The sequence below is a fragment of the Rhamphochromis longiceps genome, linkage group LG7 (genome assembly GCF_057381845.1).
Source record: "Rhamphochromis longiceps isolate RC_006_pf linkage group LG7, R_longiceps_female_GT1.1, whole genome shotgun sequence".
NCBI lineage: Eukaryota > Metazoa > Chordata > Actinopteri > Cichliformes > Cichlidae > Rhamphochromis > Rhamphochromis longiceps.
In genome coordinates this window covers 18,721,794-18,739,653 of record NC_140563.1, presented here as the reverse complement: position 1 = coordinate 18,739,653, position 17,860 = coordinate 18,721,794, and the positions used below count along the sequence as shown (strand labels likewise).

Sequence of the window (17,860 nt, the reverse complement as noted above, 5' to 3'; positions counted from 1 at the left end):
TCTCCTTAGAGACCGTCAAAAATTGCCATTGCCGACTATATTTCAAGTCGTCAAGGCGGGGTATTGGGTAAAGTTTTCAACTAGCAATAATCGCGCCTCGGATAAACCTCATAGGCTACGATACTGCCACTGCGCAAAGCTGAAGATCTAGTCCGCCGACAGGGTAGTCTCTCTGGGCCCTACACCTTTCTGTTAGGGTTTTAACCGTGGGCGTGGCTTTAACATGCACGATTTATAGAGCTGTAATTAGACGCATGTATAGCTATAAACAATATTAGTTGCACAGAATATCCAAAATAAAAAATATACATAAAAATCCTTGCAAATGACAATGTTTTGATCATGAACAAAACACAAAAAGCGCTCATTGTAATCCAAAACAACATCATCACGTGTGAATGCACGTGATGGCTTGTTATCGATGCGTGTAAAATCACGGGCAAACCGCCTGAGTAACTAAATAGCAACAACAAAAATTATAAATACAAGTACTGGAAATAACTTGTAACCGGAAGTGACGTGCCCCGGTGCGTCACTTTAGGGCTCCTGTATTCAGCCAGAAAGTTTTAACCGTGCCATTTCAAAAACTGAGAGGATAGCCAATGATGCAAACTTATACAACACACAGAACATAAGATATTAAGTACGAATTAAAACTGCGATTCACACATTTGCTCAACAAAATATGAATAAATAAGGCATCATACTCTTCGTTATTAAACGCGAACACCGTAGCCCACAATAAAACCATTTTCATACTTTAACTACCAGCTAGCTTCTCGAAGTATTCCACACATTTATAGTAAGAAAACAGTAGTGAATGTGTTTGATTAGAATTCATTTTTAACAAGAAAACTAGTCTCCTTAGAGACCGTCAAAAATTGCCATTGCCGACTATATTTCAAGTCGTCAAGGCGGGGTATTGGGTAAAGTTTTCAACTAGCAATAATCGCGCCTCGGATAAACCTCATAGGCTACGATACTGCCACTGCGCAAAGCTGAAGAACTAGTCCGCCGACAGGGTAGTCTCTCTGGGCCCTACATGTCTCTATCATGGTTGTAGGAGTGGGTGTGGTTTATAATTCAAAAGACTAAAACTGTAGAAATGTAGCCGATATCATTTACCACGAACTCACGCAAATGAACACAAACACACAAACACGAGAAAGCTGGGATTATACTGATGCAAAACACACCGAAGCGTTCCCCTTATCCTAAACAATGAACTGGCGGGGCTGGCAAGGTAGTGTTGAATGTAACTGCGGTTAAATACCCAGGGGGCTTATCAGTGTGAATAAAGTCAAATATAAATATAAATGTTTTAAAAAAAGATGAATTAAGAGAATTTACTTTTAAGCGCAGCGGATATATATATGATAATTAAGCGCTATGGATTTAAAAAAGGAAATGACGTAGTCTACGGTACGTCTATCGATGTGGGCTCGGGAACTGAGCAGTTCTCAAAATCATCACAATAAACCAACAGTATAGCTCGCTAACCTTTCAACATGAGCTAGTTAAAGATTATAAACATTTAATATAACTAACTAATTTTCTTTAAACTTCAGAACATTTAAGTTATACAATAAAAGAAGTCTCCGTAGAGACCGTCAAAAATTGCCATTGCCGACTATATTTCAAGTCGTCAAGGCGGGGTATTGGGTAAAGTTTTCAACTAGCAATAATCGCGCCTCGGATAAACCTCATAGGCTACGATACTGCCACTGCGCAAAGCTAACCTCCACTCAGCACAAGCAGAGGGGCCATTTCGCTGCATGCGATCCTTAGTTATGGTGCTATCGTTCATGTTTTTGTTTTGATAATTTTACGGTCCCTTGATCACAATCACAATCGTTCACTTGTCCACCGCCGATGTTTGCCGAAGTATGCACCATTGGTTGTTTAAAATTATTTAGAAATTGTTACCAAGCCGCAGTGCATCATGGGACATTCAATCCTCCACTGTCGTTTCAGCCCCGCCCTGTCCTTCATTTAGAGCTTCACGCTGCCCAGAAAATGCTTACACGCAAATAACACACCAAATAGCTGTTTTTTTAATTGTTTTTTAAATTAACATTTTACCACAGTTGGCAGCTTCCTTCGATAGTCAACGCTTCAAACGTCCAGTGGGTTCAACAACGTTATTATAAAACACCACCAGATGTCAGTATAGGCACGAATACGCCTGCTTAGGTTTCAGCGAAGGCCTACATTACTGAAAAAATAATACGAATAAATAATAATAAATAATTAAATACACAGGAAGGCCTGCGTGTATCTCCTAATTCCAAAATACATGTAAAATACTGTAGGCTTCAGATGCTATGTCTATTAACTACTGGTTAGTTGAAATCGCATGTAGACCGCAGATTTCAGTTTGTGTTGGCCTGACTGACGCCACCTGACCATCACACGGTTATTTATTACCGTCCAAATACGTTTAACATTATCACGAGGGGATGAACGAGCAAAACAACTAGTGAAAGTGAATGAAGTCTGCAGACATAGATGCTAAACAAAGCTCAACAAAGCTCAAGGCCCACCCTGAAACACACTGAAACTGGTGTTTCTCACCTGCATCCTCCTGCTCGTCGTCTGCCGAAAAATTAAATTTAAAATGGGAGGAGGGAACAAATTTGGCAGTCATTATAGTGTTATATATAAATAAATAAAAACTAAGTCGAGCACTCAAGGTAAAGTAATTTCCTAATTTCCTTTTTCCAATTCCAGTTGAAACGATGCACTCCCTGGTGATCCTCGGTAAAACTAAGTGGAAGGAATGAAAAATGACCAGACCGGAAATTGATTAAACACCTCCCCATCGCCATCACCACCCTTGTGGGTTTTTTTTTTTTAAGTAAAGATATGTGAGTGTGTAATGGATTGCCTTTCATATTGCTTTAAACAAATTCCATATTTGCAGAAGGGCCATTAATTTTCCACTGATCCAGAGACTATTTTAGACTGTCATCTCTGGAAGCATGGGGCTTTGAATATTTATATCCCTGAGAAAGTTCTAAATACGTAAACTGCACTGTTGTTAGCAGTGTTAGAGTTCAAAATAAGCACCAACTCAACCTGCCGCTGGTTTAAATCCTTCTTTTAAATTAATGCATGAGTAACAATGATCAAATTATATAATATGTGATACTAACACTCACAAGGGATGCACTGCATTGAGTACTTTTCAGTTTTAATACTTTAAGTCCATTTACGTGACAAAACTAATGCACAAAATTCACTCTACAAAGCACAGGTTTGGGGATAAAGACTTAATTCTTGGGCATATTTGATCATCAGTATAGCTCAAAAGCTTAAGTGCAGAGTTTTAATGAAGCTCCCTTGAGTATGAGTTGAAGAAGCAACACTATTCTTTGTTTCATCAGTTTTGAAACCCTCTCAGTGTCGACCACCGGAAGACAGGGTGCTGAAAATCATGAGGTGTATCTCATGCTGTATGTGTATTTTTCATCAGGTTATTAGCCCCTCATAATGGCGCGTACTTTGCACGCTGTGTGTCTGACGCAGTAATTTCACTGTGTGGATATTAGAGGCCTTTTTCACTTGTTGTGAAGCTTCAGTAGGATAATGCAGGTGCTTTTGGGTGCTCAGCAGATAAGCACTGGCGTGCCAGGTGTTAAAGCTGCCTGGGCTGACACATTAGACAGGGATTTTTTCTACTGCCAGAATGTCAGGCCAATGAGGCTCATAGAGGTAGGCTTGGATCACTGTCAGGGACAGGTAAGTACGCAGATAAGGGGATTACACCATGTTTGTGCCAAGTAATCTCAAATGAATCCTGCCAGCCTCTGTTTCATCCTCACCTGCAAAGCTCAAATTTGTCTTTTCTCATCCCAAGAAATACATTAGACGAACAAAGTTCAATTCACAAGATGATCCTTTTAACCTGGCTTTAAATGAATTTGAGGACACGCCGGGCTATGGTCACTTAACAACTGTGACAGTAATAATCTCTTCTAATTCTCTGAGGCACCTGATTGCTTTTTTTGGTATTAGTATAGTCCCTTTTATCACCAGCTCTGCCCAGTCAAGCAACGTGTGGGTTTTATAATCACCTGGACTGTGTAATAAAATGAGATCTGGCTTGGTGGTCCCTCGCTGCAAGGCTTAAACTTGACCTGTTGAACAAATAGGAGTCTGTGAGAGTAGCTGAAAGTCCCTTTGGGCTGTGGCTCTCCCCCGCTGTTAGGCAGACTGATGAAAATAGAGTGTACCAGATGGCTTAGCTGTTTCCACCGTTCAGCACAGGCTGCTGGGCAGCCCACATAAAAAACATGGCATCCAAAAGGGGCTCAGTGGAAAGCCCATAGCCTTCAACAAGCTGAGAGCTATTTTCCTCCTGAACCACCAATCACAAGGCTCATAAAAGAGGAGGAAAAAAATCGCTGTCACATTCAAGTCATGATCTAATCTGTCTTGCACCATGTAGAGCAGCTTGTAGTATTTTAAGAAATGCTGTTTTGGTTTGAGAAAATGAAAGATTTCCAGTCAAATCCACTCTGTGTATGCACCAAGCGGGCTTATCCAGCTTTTTTCACAAAGTGCAGCTTACTCTTTTTATTCCCACATTTCCAGACGCTGTCAAGGACAAGGCAGCTCTTGGATTCTCTGATCAGAGTCTCAACAGGAAACAGGCAGGACACACATATAAGTGCAACCGGTGGATTTATGCATTTGTTTACTTACAAGAGTACGGCTGGACGTAAAGAGGCCATTGTGTAATCTGGTCTGTGTCACATCAGCCTGGTTAAGGACATTTATTAATGCTAAAACTCCCTCTATTAGCTCTCAGAGTGAGGCCACCTGGACCATACAGGATGAGCTGAGCGAGCTGTGATTAGATTGCGATATGAGCAGAAGGAGAAGGAAAACAATGACATTTTTCTTGGGTAAAATGACAGTTCGGCTGGTCTGAAGGGGCATCTGATAACACAAGACAAATGTTTCTTACTATGCCTTTTAGGTTCTGCAAAGACACCTTCAGCATTGCAGTTTCACTTCCGTAGATCAGTAAGTTTACATGATACACATTAACTGTACATATCTATATATTCAACCACATCAGCCTCCTTTAAATATTGTGTTTTTCTGTCTCTCTGACACACACACACATGCAAAATAAAAACACACACACACACGCTTGCAGACTGTTCACACCAACCCACACACTGCTGCCACCCTGCTATTCCCAGCTTGTGGTTATTCCCAGACTGAGTCAGAACAGCACCATAAGCCTGTCTATCCCTTTTATACCAAACCTGATGTCTCCCTGTCGCACATGCTTTTTGCAAAGGATGTGAGCCCTGCAAACAGTAGCCACAGCTCGGTTTACTCGCACGCTCGCCCCTTTTTTAATTACTTGTAAGTCACGCTGACAGCTGGAGATGCACTTTGCCAAGTCAGGAAGCCATTCATATCAAAGTGCAGCCTATGCTTTAAATAACCCTTCCCCTGTCTCCCAGTCGAGTCTCTCTTCACACCTTTATCAATCACCACCATGACAAGATCCTGTGTCTGTGAACTGCTCCATCTGTTGTCTCTCCGTCTTTACGCTAGCAAGCGTCTTTACGCTTGCTACAACAGTATGTCTGGCAACCTTCACCTGGTGATAAAGGGAATAGCAAAACTGAAAGATAGTGACAATACACCTACACAGCGAGAGCACCGGGGCACAATTATGTGAACGTACAGGATGTTTTAACATCCTTATTCTTTACTGAAGAGATGATTGCGATGCACGCACACTGATGCTCACGCGCCATTACAAAAAAAAAAGGCCAGGACACTATTACAAATGATTAGTTGCATGGATTTTTGTGTGAAAGCCAAGATCAACTGTTTTGTGTTATTTACCAACTGTGAAAGACTTACACAGTTTCATCTGTGGGACTCTCGTGGTTTCTAGTGAGGAATATAGCCATATGAACTCCATATGCCATCTGTATGGGAGGAAACGGCGTGATAAGTCACACTGCAGTCAGTTTACCTTAAACACAATAAACAATCCAAAAACAAGACACAGTGCCTTCTGTGCAATGTGGATTCATTACATTCATTATATCACACCTATATTACTACTGTGGGTAAGAGACATGCATATGCATATATGAACTAAATGATGCCATTGTAGGAAAAACGTCAAACAAACAAAGCTACAACAGAGACAACACTAGTAATAATGAACTATTTGTGAGTTTTACCGGATTCTTTTTTGTCTTCATGTATGATTTGTACACAAAGACAAGTGCAAGATGTGTAATTCACAGTACTGCCATGGCTAAAACAATCAAACAAATTCACAAGCACTAACCAAACCCCCCACCCCATCCGTTTTCAGAATTAGGCCACCTGGACCATATCTGCAAAGAAACCCTCTTAAATAAGCATGCAACTACTGTATGGTGCAATATAAAGCATTGCCCAATAGGTTGACTTAGGTTATGCTCCTGCTATTTTCAGGTTATAAATTACTGATTAAAAACAATATAAGCCGCAGCCAACAGAGGGCAGTCTGTCCCCATGACAAACAGACTTTGAACTCTGAACCTTGAATGTAATATGACCACTATATCACTATGGACAGCCGAAATGCTGTACCATAAATTACATTGTATAATATGTTGATAGTAAAACGTTTTACTGCCAAGACCAGCTGAGGGACACCGCGTGACAAATGGCGGTGTTTGACACCAGCGTGATAACATATCATCACTATTCAAGCAACATAAAGGCAAGCTGCAGGAAGGTATGGGCGCATTGATCAAAATGTCATCACAGTCAGGCTCTCTTAGCAAAACAAAGTGAACTTCTATTCCACTTCAGTGAATTTAGAAAGCCTTGACTTGGACTCTACAGAGATCCCCTGGGCCAGCATGTTCCACGACTCTCAGCAGCCTCATTACTCTTTAGACAAACAGATTTGGACATATTGAACTCAGACCCCAAACAAGCCAGCTCTACCCCCGCCACTTTCCACTCTCCCAGTCCGACGTGTGATTGGAAGGTGTTTGTCTCTCCCACTCCATCTCTGGGTGTCTGTTTCCTTGACACTTGTCTGGCTTGGCCTACTTTCTTCTTGATCTCATCAGTCAGTGTGAGGACCTGTGAAGGCCATCTCCCCCATCTTCGCCAGCTCTGTGCCTGTGTCAGCACTTAGGGACTGACTCACACCCCCACGCTGTCTCCACTCTTTTGCTCTGGGGCGAAGGCAGCACATCTCCTCGTTCAACAGACAGTCTCATTTGCATGCCCATAAATCACTCTCGGAGCTGACACGCAGCCACACAACAAGGCATGACACAGTGTCACAAAACTCAGTGCGCCAAATTGCAATGTTATGTGATATTAGGCTCCAAGGCAAAAAAAACAAAAAAAACACTGGGTATAACCTCTTGAGTGAAAAAGAGCCAATCAAGCTCAAAGAGCACTTAAAAACACATATGGCCCATATCTGAAATCAATGCTACTTTCAGTTCCTTGCTGCTTGCATGTCTGAAGAATCTGCAGAAACTCTGACTCGTATTTTGTTTTAAGTGATGAAAACATATTGCTGATTTAAAGGTTGCACAGAGTCACGGGCCAATGAGAGATTGTTTCACTATCTGGATTTAAGAGCTGCAAAGACGATGCTTCTCGTGATTAACGATTCAGTCGAGGTACAGCGATCACACCACTAATTTGTGGTATAATGACTACTAATACAGCTCTTGTAAATTCACAGTCAAAACGGGGGCTTGGTGAATTATAAATAAACGACGAGTGGTTGCTTTTGAAAATATTTTTAAACCAAACAGAGTCCCTGGATTGCCTCCCTACATTAATCTGCATTCATTTGTATGGAGTGCTGGTGGATTATTTATGTCTCTGTTTTGTTGTTTATCGGGGTTAAAGGAGCAATTAACATAATTCATAATTCATCCACTTTAAATATACCAGTAAAGCACCTATTGTTTACGGCATTCTGACAGCTAATTTACAGTGACTGTCAGGTCGCTTTAAAGGAAGGCTTCTGCTGCCAATCATGACAGACAATGTCAGGGAAAACTTGCTGGGGGAATCTCACAGGATCAACAAATGCCAGGTCAACAGCAATGTGTCTTTCTCTGGAGACATGACAGGCCTCCTTGTCAACAGTTCTTCCCGAGAACTAGTGAAAACCCTTTCCAATGCAATATGTGGTGGAAGCTTTCCACAGCGATGCCTGTTGATTATCCTGGACGAATGGAAATGATGTACTTTTAAATGCGCACTGATTTAAAGGTGCTGAAAGACCCTGCAAACTGCTTGAGGGAAGGTGGAGTGCAAACCTGAGGAGTGCATGCCCTGCAGTTAAACACATATTAGGCTATGCTTCAACAAAAGCTGCTGTAATTGTAATTGAGTTAATAGAGTCTAGAGAATCTATTTTGAGACCCAAGAATAAATAAAATACAAATGTTATGGTTCAAGAGTTGGGTTGCTCCAGGAAGAATTTTGGATTCCTGACCTCAGTATTTCATAAATGCACCCCACGCCCACATAGTATTGTGACGGGAGTGGAAGAAAGCTAATGAAACAGTGTGAGTGATAACTATATTCCATTAAGCCGCCTCGGCTGCTGGGTCCTTTTATGGATCTATAACGGCTCAGTGCCACACCGTCATGGTTTACTGAGACGCCACAGTTAATAAATAAATAACCAAGACATTGCGTTGTTTTCTTGTAACCACCATTTCCTATCATGCATGCTGATGGGGAAGCCTTTATTATGTTATTTTGGTGGCAAAGATCAGCAGCATATAACTGCTTAAACAAAAATAAAATCTAAGTCATCTGTGGCTTCCACGTGGTTAGTTGTCTGTTGCTTTTGGGGAACTAATTTCCTCACTTGTGATGTGGCGGGAAAACTGCTGACAGATTCTGTCCCAATAAAGGCGATTTAACGTGGCGAGCTCTAACTAGACAGAACTGTGCGTGTGCCTGTGTAGTGTACCATACACCCGGGTGAGAATGGGATCAGTTGAAACCGAAACCTAATCGGCTGTTTTCCACACATTCCTAACAATTCTTTGCGAGCACTGCCTGGATTGACCTGGAACCGCCCCCGCAGACTGAGGAATCCGGACCACAATTTGGGAACCACAGTACGGCGGCAGGGGGGGGCTTACCACACCGCTACCATCGCGCGGAAATATTTCGGTGCGTCAGAGAACAGACGATACAAGTTGCTCCGTTTTCCCTCCCCGCTACTTCCCGGCTGTTGTCTCCTCGTACAGTAGCTTCGCCGGCTGAGTGGAGTAGGAGGAGAAGGAGAGAGAGAGGGGGGGTCAGACTACTTCCTTTTGCGATCCGAGCGACGTCTGTTCTCCGTTCAGTGCGCACTTCTCTCTCTTTCTCTTCCTCTCTCTCCCCGTTTCATCCCATTGCTTTTTTTCTGTATTTTTTTTTTACTTCCCCATCCCTATGTACAACCTCCGCGTTTCCGGACGAGATGACTGTCAGAGCGAGCGCACGAGCGCATCCCACAGGTGTGTCGCTTGCCAACTGATCTGCAGCTACGAGACACGCACACCTGGAAACTAACCTACCATGTGACTCGGCACCTGGGCGTGGAGAAAGTCCCGAAATTCTAAGCAAAGACACTCTTTTGTTGAAGGAGTTGTTCGCGTCGTCTTTCAGCGGGAATTGACAATTCGTGTAACCAAGCAGTCCGGGTTTTGTTTTTCGTTTTTATACTACGGAATAGTGCCTTTCTGAAGCCCCCCCCCCTCACAGGAGAGGCGAGTAAAATGTAAACTTGCTTACGGACGTCTTTCTCCTTTTTTGTATCGTTCAACCAGGAAGGAGGGGGTAGATTCTTCAGGATTTGGAGTATTCGCGTTTGTGCCACTGTCTTCGCTCTCTCTTTTCCCCCTTTCAAGGTGAGTTCCAGGGGGGGTGCTGGTGTATCCCCGGTAAAGCGGGGTTGGGACTGTTTGCTTCATAGTTCATAAACGCAGAGTCAATTTCAGACCCCGGTGCGTATGGAACCAAGTTTGGATATCTTGTTATGCGCCCGATTGACGGAGCAGGGGAGCGTAAACCTTGTGCCAGGAACGCTGTTACGCTGATGTAACGCCGCTGTTCTTTGCTTGTTATTGTTTTAGTTATTATAACGTTTGTGGCTTAAAAATGTACTACAAAGAGAGTTAAACGGTGCTGTTTGGTTTTCTTAACATTCTAAAACAGTGTCCTTGACGCCGTCTTTTTACAGGGCTTTTCAAAATCTCATTACAGCCCGTAGTTGCATAGTTGTTGTTATGGCTGTCTGGGTGCCAACTTGCTCTACTTTTCTCAAACTCAACAGCTGATTGTTCTAAAAGACAAACCTCTGGGAGACATTCTTGTCTCGCAACTATGCATTTCACCTCAGCAGCGCTACGAGACGTCTGTCCCCACAGGCAGCTTCAGAGAGAAATGGCCATGCGAACTGTGTCCCTCACCTCTGGACACTAGGCTGTATATCAGCATGAGAGAGGACAGAAGTGGTAGTGAACTACGCCTTCTGTTTGTCTTTCTTTTCTTTTTTTTGCTTTCTGTCTTGTCTCTCTTGTGGAAAACAAGAAGGACAGAAGCACTATTCATGTCCCTGTTGAATCTCCTGTGTAGTTCTGTCAGTCTGTATCTCTCCGTCCCTGGCGCAGACCTCAACAGACCACTGTACTGCCTTGTTGCCTTTCTAAATAGTGCTTTTATTAACAGCCCTTGCCATCCTCTGACCCCTCTTTGTGGAGAGGTCTACTGTATGTAGGATGCTCCATCGCCCTGGGGATTATTCTCATTAAATAACATTATACAAGCAGTCTCATAGTGGGAATGGATTAGTAGTGTGAGGGGAAACATGAAAGCAAGAAAGGTGGCTGTAGGTGGTAGTAAGTAGTGGTGGCTTGGAGGGATGTTACTGTAGAGCAGGGGTCAGCCTCCCAATACTCTGGCTGCACAGGGATAAATGCCATCTGCTCACATGGACACACACACAGGCAATTGAGAACCAAGCTGCTTCCTTGTCCTTTCCCCCCCTTTTATGCCACCATCTCTCTCTCTTCTTTCTTTCTCTCACTCTGTCCCACACTGCTTCATTCAGTGTTTATCTCCTCTGCTCTGAATAAATAGAGACACCTTATCTGCGCAGAGGAGAGCGGTGATAAATGTTTTCTCCTGCTCCCCGCAAGGGTGAAGAAGACAAGCGTACCACGCTTCTTCATCATAGATGCTCTTTTCAGGACAACTGAATAGGAAGACATTTCTCATTCAGGTCATGCTAGTGTTTCAGGATTCTGCAAAACAATCCCGAAAGCCGAATGCAAGCTCATACGCTGTAATAGGAAAGCGGGGAAAACAACAAGCAAAGCAAGCATTTCCGTGAGCCCGCTTTCACCCCTGCCTGACTTTTATGGGAAATATGCAGTTAGGTTTCAAAATGAAACTTTGCCATATAATCCACTGTGTGTATTTTTGGATCTGGTAAATAACCTCTGACCAGTTGAGAACTAGAGCTAGTGAATCACTGGGCAGTGAGCACTCGGCTGTAAAGCTCCTACGTGTTTTTGGTTGTGCTAAAGTTCATCCTGTAACTTCGTAGTGCTGCACAATTTTTGCTCATATCTCAAAACCATGTCGTCTCCTACATATACACCGGTTTGGCAATATTTTTGTGGTCAAATGAATTTAAACTAATCCACTGTGGGGGTTTTATGTTTCCTTTGCTCTGGATTACTGACTTCTGCCGTTTTCATTTTAAAAAATGAAACCATAATCTTTGTAAGCAACAGGCAATCCCATTTCTCCTCTATCTGCCACAAATTCACCCCTAAACCGATACTTGACATGTGTATATTCATCGCAAAAGGTTCATGTCAGTGTACTACCGCTAGTTAATCTTGTTTTTTCTGACCATAATAAATATAGTATGTCATCTGATTCATAATTTAAATGCCGTATTTGCTAGGCTTACTTTCACTTTTGAAAGGCATACTGTCAGATATTGTTTGCACAACATTTTTTGTTTCCGAGTGGACTTTGTAAACTTACTGGTCATAAAATAGGTGTGGGATGCATGAGTACTTTGCTCCTCTCCCTTAACAGAAGTACAAATAGGTTTCAGGGGAGTGTGGGTAAATGTTTGAAGGGTGTGTCAGTTTGGCATTAGAGATTTCCTTCAGATTGGCGATAGGCTCGTCTTTTTATGTCCGAGGATTATCCCGTGATGAAGGGACGTCATGCTGAGGTGGATTTCTGATCTTATCACCACAGGGTTTTACAGTTGCCACCCCTGCCCTGGGATTCCACAGCCTTGTCCTAAACTATCTTCTCAGCAGCATTCCTGCCGTTACACCACCATCTTGACCTGATTTGCTGTTGTTTGTACTATGGAGGTCATATATGGCATTTGGTCCCAGTACCAATAAACCTCCTCTGCTTATACACATAAACACAACAGTGAGCTAGGACCACTTCAGCCTAAACCACGTGACACCAGCCTTTGCAAATACTGTTTTCTAAAACAGATGGACATCAAACTGGTTTTCCAGTCTTACTAACCACTCATTCACCCATTCATGGAGGGCTTTTTTTGCCTATGTCGTGCACAGTCATACACCACTTTGGAGCTCAATTACAGTACTGTGAAAAAGTATTTGACCCCTTGCTGATTTCTTAGCTTTTTGCATATTTCACAGTAAATACAAAATGCAGTTTATAAATGATTATTTCATTTATTAAGGGAAATAGGTTATCTAACCCTAACTGGAACTTTGTGGAAAAAAAAATCCCCCCTAAACCTAATAAGTGGTTGTGCCACCCTTGGCAGCAAGAACTGCAGTCAAGCAATGGTAATAACTGCCAATAAGTCCTTGACATCACTGCCGAAGACTTTTGGTCCACTTCTCTTTGAAGACTTGTTTTAATTCATCCACACTGGAGGGTTTTTGAGCATTAGCGGCCTTTTTAAGGTCATGCCAAAGCATCTCATTCTGATTTAGTTCCGTACTTTCACTAGCCCACTCCAAAAGCATCTCTCTCTTTTTTTTGAGCCATTCAGAGGTAGACTTGCATAACCCAACCTTGAGGGAACAAACTGATGACATTCTCCTTCAGGATTCTCTGGAGGACAGAATTCATGATTCCATCAATTACGGCTAGTCATCCTGTTCCTGATGCAGGAAAGCAGCCCCAGGCCGTCACACTACCACCTGACTGTTGGTATGATGTTCTTTTTATGAAGTGATGTGTTAGTTTTGTACCAGAGGAATACAAACCTTCCAAAAAGTTACATTTTTGTCTCATCAGTCCACTGAATATGTTCCCAAAAGTCTTCCTTATTAAGATGTGTTTTGGCAAATGTCTTTACGTTTTTGGGGTCTTTTTGGTCAGCAGGCATTTACTCCTTGGAAGTCTCCCTGTTTTGCCCAGTCTGTTTCTTATTGTTGAATCCTGAACTGTGACCTTAACTGAGACAAGTGAGGACCAGAGTTCTTTAGGTGGTGTTCAAGGTTCTTTTGTAACTTCCTGGATGACTTGTTGATGCAGTCTTGGAGTAATTTTGGTAGGCTGGCCATTCCTATGAAGTTTCACCAGTGTTCCAAGTTTTCACTGTTTGTGGATAATGGCTATCACAGTGGTCTACTGAAGTCCCAAAGTCGTAGAACCGACTTTGTAACCCTTATCAGACTGATAGATGTCACAGACTTTGTTCCTCAGCTGTTTCCTTAGATCGTGGCATGCTGTTGGAGATCTTTTACCCTACTTCACTTCGTCAGGTGACCTGATTCAACAGGTCTTACTGTATTCAGGCCTGGGTGTAGCTAAACTAAAACGAAACTTTAAAAAAAAATGTGCTAAATCAAAGTTAACGATTTAACAATTATTTAACTAATTTAACTATTGTTAATGTTTTTGATGATCAGAAACATTACATTCTAGCTTTTGGTTGTCCATGTCACTGATTGTCCAAATCAATCCCTATATATCACTTCAGATCTCATCACACCTGTTGGTGCGCATGCACTGTCATTTCACGGGTTCTTTTTATCTATAGGTACTCCAGTACCTGTGGCATCTTTAATGCCATCATGTTTTCCACAGCTTTGTATCAGCATGATACCAAAGCAATGTGACGTTCCGACTCAAATGAAACCCTCGCGACTCAGCCACATCCACTTAGAATTAAAAATAGCATAACAAACTTGCCAGGTGTGACAGTGGTAATTTTCATCCCTACTCCCTCAGCAGCAGGCTATGAGATGGGCTGTGTGGAGGAAGAAACCAAGGCGAGACAAAGCACTCATCTCCCTCAACAGAAAGTTCCCTGCAACGGTTTAAGCTGGTCTGCTTGCAGAGCAGTTCACAAATAAAGTGGTCATGTACAGCTCAGTGGGGTGTACTTTTACCACTATAACATTCATGACACTTTGTCAGCACATGCTGTCTTTTAGCCCACGCCAACAACCGAACATACCATGCAGTCGGTTCTTGAGAAAATGTTCTCCTCAGTGCTGCTGCATACTTTCACTGGTTTCCCCCCCACTCCTGCCCTTTCTGCTCTTTCTCTGTCCTCACGTCCACCTTTTAAACATTGTGACTCTTCTTTCCCCTCTCTGTGCTCAGAGCATAAGAGGAATGTGATGAATATTGTAAACACACTCGCATTCCTGAAGGAGCTAAATTATTTGCATAGGGAGGGAGCTTCCTTTTTATTACTGAGTTAAGTGGTTTTGTTCAGGATGTTCTGCAGAAGAACTGAGATATCCCATCTTCTTTTGAGGGCGAGAGAGCAGAGGAGGAGAAGAGTGATGATGATGATGTATTCAGAGCTAAGCGAACACTTGAAAAAGTTAGCCCAGAGGAAATCATGATCTGCACTGCTGTTCAAAGGGCGTTTTTTGGGAACGAGTGTGGTATTGGCTGTCGGCGTCATCGCATGGATGAAGGCTGAACTCGGTGATGGATAGAGAACACAGATGTTTGCCTCGGTTTCTCCCTCCTCTCACCAGCTTCCCCTGTGGCACCTGAGCTGACTGGTTGAAACTGACACATAGTATCACAGAGGCTACTGATGTGCCTGCTTACTGGAAGCAAGTCAACCAACCCACCTATTTAGGCCGCTGGCAAAGGTTAACAACCACTGAGTCATTTTGCCTGACAGCCCAGAGGAGGGTATGTGAAAATTTATCACAAGTGATGAGATTCGTGGGTCACCTTGATTTATCTGAGCAAATGTGTTCACTTCACAGGTTTTGTATTGGCAGGAGAAAAGTGAGCAGCAATTTCATTTTTATTTTTTATTTTTTGCTTTGGTGCATATTGCTATGAAAAAAATAAACACTTTAGGTCGTGCCCGCTTTAGTCAGCTGGAACGTGAAAGGCCCACCTCCCTAGCCATTACGATGAAAAGACAAGTCATATCTCTCAGACTTTTAACACATCGAAGATGAGACGATGCTTAATTCCGCACAAATTGAGCCGTCTGTGCAGGATTTATCGGCCCATTGATAGATCTTTGTCGAGGAGATCTAGGTTTAAAAGAGGTTTGCAGAAACCTCTGACTAATAAAAACTATGTAGAGCTACAGTGGGGCAAAAAAGTATTTAGTCAGCCACCGATTGTGCAAGTTCCCCCACTTAAAATGATGACAGAGGTCAGTAATTTGCACCAGAGGTACACTTCAACTGTGAGAGACAGAATGTGAAAAAAAAATCCATGAATCCACATGGTAGGATTTGTAAAGAATTTATTCGTAAATCAGGGTGGAAAATAAGTATTTGGTCAATAACAAAAATACAACTCAATACTTTATAACATAACCTTTGTTGGCAATAACAGAGGTCAAACGTTTACTATAGGTCTTTACCAGGTTTGCACACACAGTAGCTGGTATTTTGGCCCATTCCTGCATGCAGATCTTCTCGAGAACAGTGATGTTTTGGGGCTGTCGCCGAGCAACACGGACTTTCAACTCCCGCCACAGATTTTCTATGGGGTTGAGGTCTGGAGACTGGCTAGGCCACTCCAGGACTTTCAAATGCTTCTTACGGAGCCACTCCTTTGTTGCCCGGGCGGTGTGTTTTGGATCATTGTCATGTTGGAAGACCCAGCCTCGTTTCATCTTCAAAGTTCTCACTGATGGAAGGAGGTTTTGGCTCAAAATCTCACGATACATGGCCCCATTCATTCTGTCCTTAACACGGATCAGTCGTCCTGTCCCCTTGGCAGAAAAACAGCCCCATAGCATGATGTTTCCACCCCCATGCTTCACAGTAGGTATGGTGTTCTTGGGATGCAACTCAGTATTCTTCTTCCTCCAAACACGACGAGTTGAGTTTATACCAAAAAGTTCTACTTTGGTTTCATCTGACCACATGACATTCTCCCAATCCTCTGCTGTATCATCCATGTGCTCTCTGGCAAACTTCAGACGGGCCTGGACATGCACTGGCTTCAGCAGCGGAACACGTCTGGCACTGTGGGATTTGATTCCCTGCCGTTGTAGTGTGTTACTGATGGTGACCTTTGTTACTTTGGTCCCAGCTCTCTGCAGGTCATTCACCAGGTCCCCCCGTGTGGTTCTGGGATCTTTGCTCACCGTTCTCATGATCATTTTGACCCCACGGGATGAGATCTTGCGTGGAGCCCCAGATCGAGAGAGATTATCAGTGGTCTTGTATGTCTTCCATTTTCTGATGATTGCTCCCACAGTTGATTTTTTCACACCAAGCTGCTTGCCTATTGTAGATTCACTCTTCCCAGTCTGGTGCAGGTCTGCAATACTTTTCCTGGTGTCCTTCGAAAGCTCTTTGGTCTTGGCCATGGCGGAGTTTGGAGTCTGACTGTTTGAGGCTGTGGACAGGTGTCTTTTATACAGATGATGAGTTCAAACAGGTGCCATTCATACAGGTAACGAGTGGGGGACAGAAAAGCTTCTTACAGAAGACGTTACAGGTCTGTGAGAGCCAGAGATTTTCCTTGTTTGAGGTGACCAAATACTTATTTTCCACCCTGATTTACGAATAAATTCTTTACAAATCCTACCATGTGGATTCATGGATTTTTTTTTCACATTCTGTCTCTAACAGTTGAAGTGTACCTCTGGTGCAAATTACTGACCTCTGTCATCATTTTAAGTGGGGGAACTTGCACAATCGGTGGCTGACTAAATACTTTTTTGCCCCACTGTACTTATACCACCTGTACTGCATTTTCCCTGCACTTTTTGTTCCTGTCCGAGTTACTCTATGTGGAGTGCCATTTAATCCTAGCCGAGGCACCAGAGACTACAATTCATTTTTATCCAAGTGAGTCATTTCACAGTTAATCCTCAAACTGACCAATTTCCTCCTGCCAAGATCATTTTTAATTATCACCTCTGCTTTACAGCTAAAATGACGTCCTGCTGGTTTATGTTAATATGGTTGAGTGCAGGCCCTCTTTTTTTTTTTTTTTTTCTTTGTTTTTTCTTTTTGTTTTTTTGATCAAGTACACTGGGCGATTAATTAGGAAGAACTGAATGTGAGTGTCAGCCAGAAACGGTGGGTGTCAGATGCGTAAGGGGTCACTGCACTGGCAGCAGCTGCAGATGAAGGTCACACCAACCTGAGAGGGACGTGGGGGACCGTAATGTGGCAAACTGAGGAAGACCTAGAGGAATGGTGTGTGCCAGTGTAACTTTGTTAAAGAGATGAATGATCCATCTGAATCTAAGGAACCCACCTGGAGAGCCTTTAAAAAAAATACACAGACTTCTTAATGAATTGGGGCTTTAAAAGAATTTGAAATTGGGCATATGTTTAAAAACATATTTTTTGTTACCAACAGTGGAAAAGTTGCT

At 42.8% G+C, this 17,860-nt stretch overlaps 1 protein-coding gene and 3 non-coding genes across 5 annotated transcripts in view; 1 reads left to right on the top strand and 3 right to left on the bottom strand.

Annotated features, from left to right (window-relative positions):
• On the bottom strand, window positions 1–141 carry LOC146665176 (U4 spliceosomal RNA). The gene has a single exon (XR_014912862.1). It is a non-coding gene; the product is annotated as a U4 spliceosomal RNA (small nuclear RNA).
• Window positions 142–859: 718 nt separating this feature from the next.
• Window positions 860–1,000, bottom strand: LOC146665175 (U4 spliceosomal RNA). The gene has a single exon (XR_014912861.1). It is a non-coding gene; the product is annotated as a U4 spliceosomal RNA (small nuclear RNA).
• A 595-nt stretch (window positions 1,001–1,595) lies between these two features.
• On the bottom strand, window positions 1,596–1,736 carry LOC146665174 (U4 spliceosomal RNA). Its single transcript, XR_014912864.1, has one exon. It is a non-coding gene; the product is annotated as a U4 spliceosomal RNA (small nuclear RNA).
• A 7,410-nt stretch (window positions 1,737–9,146) lies between these two features.
• plxnb2b (plexin b2b) overlaps window positions 9,147–17,860 on the top strand; it is a 150,758-nt gene continuing 142,044 nt past the window's right edge. For both annotated transcript variants that reach the window (XM_085412693.1, XM_085412692.1), the window contains exon 1: window positions 9,147–9,920. The gene's annotated coding sequence lies outside the window, so the exon portion shown is untranslated. The remainder of the gene's footprint in view (window positions 9,921–17,860) is intronic.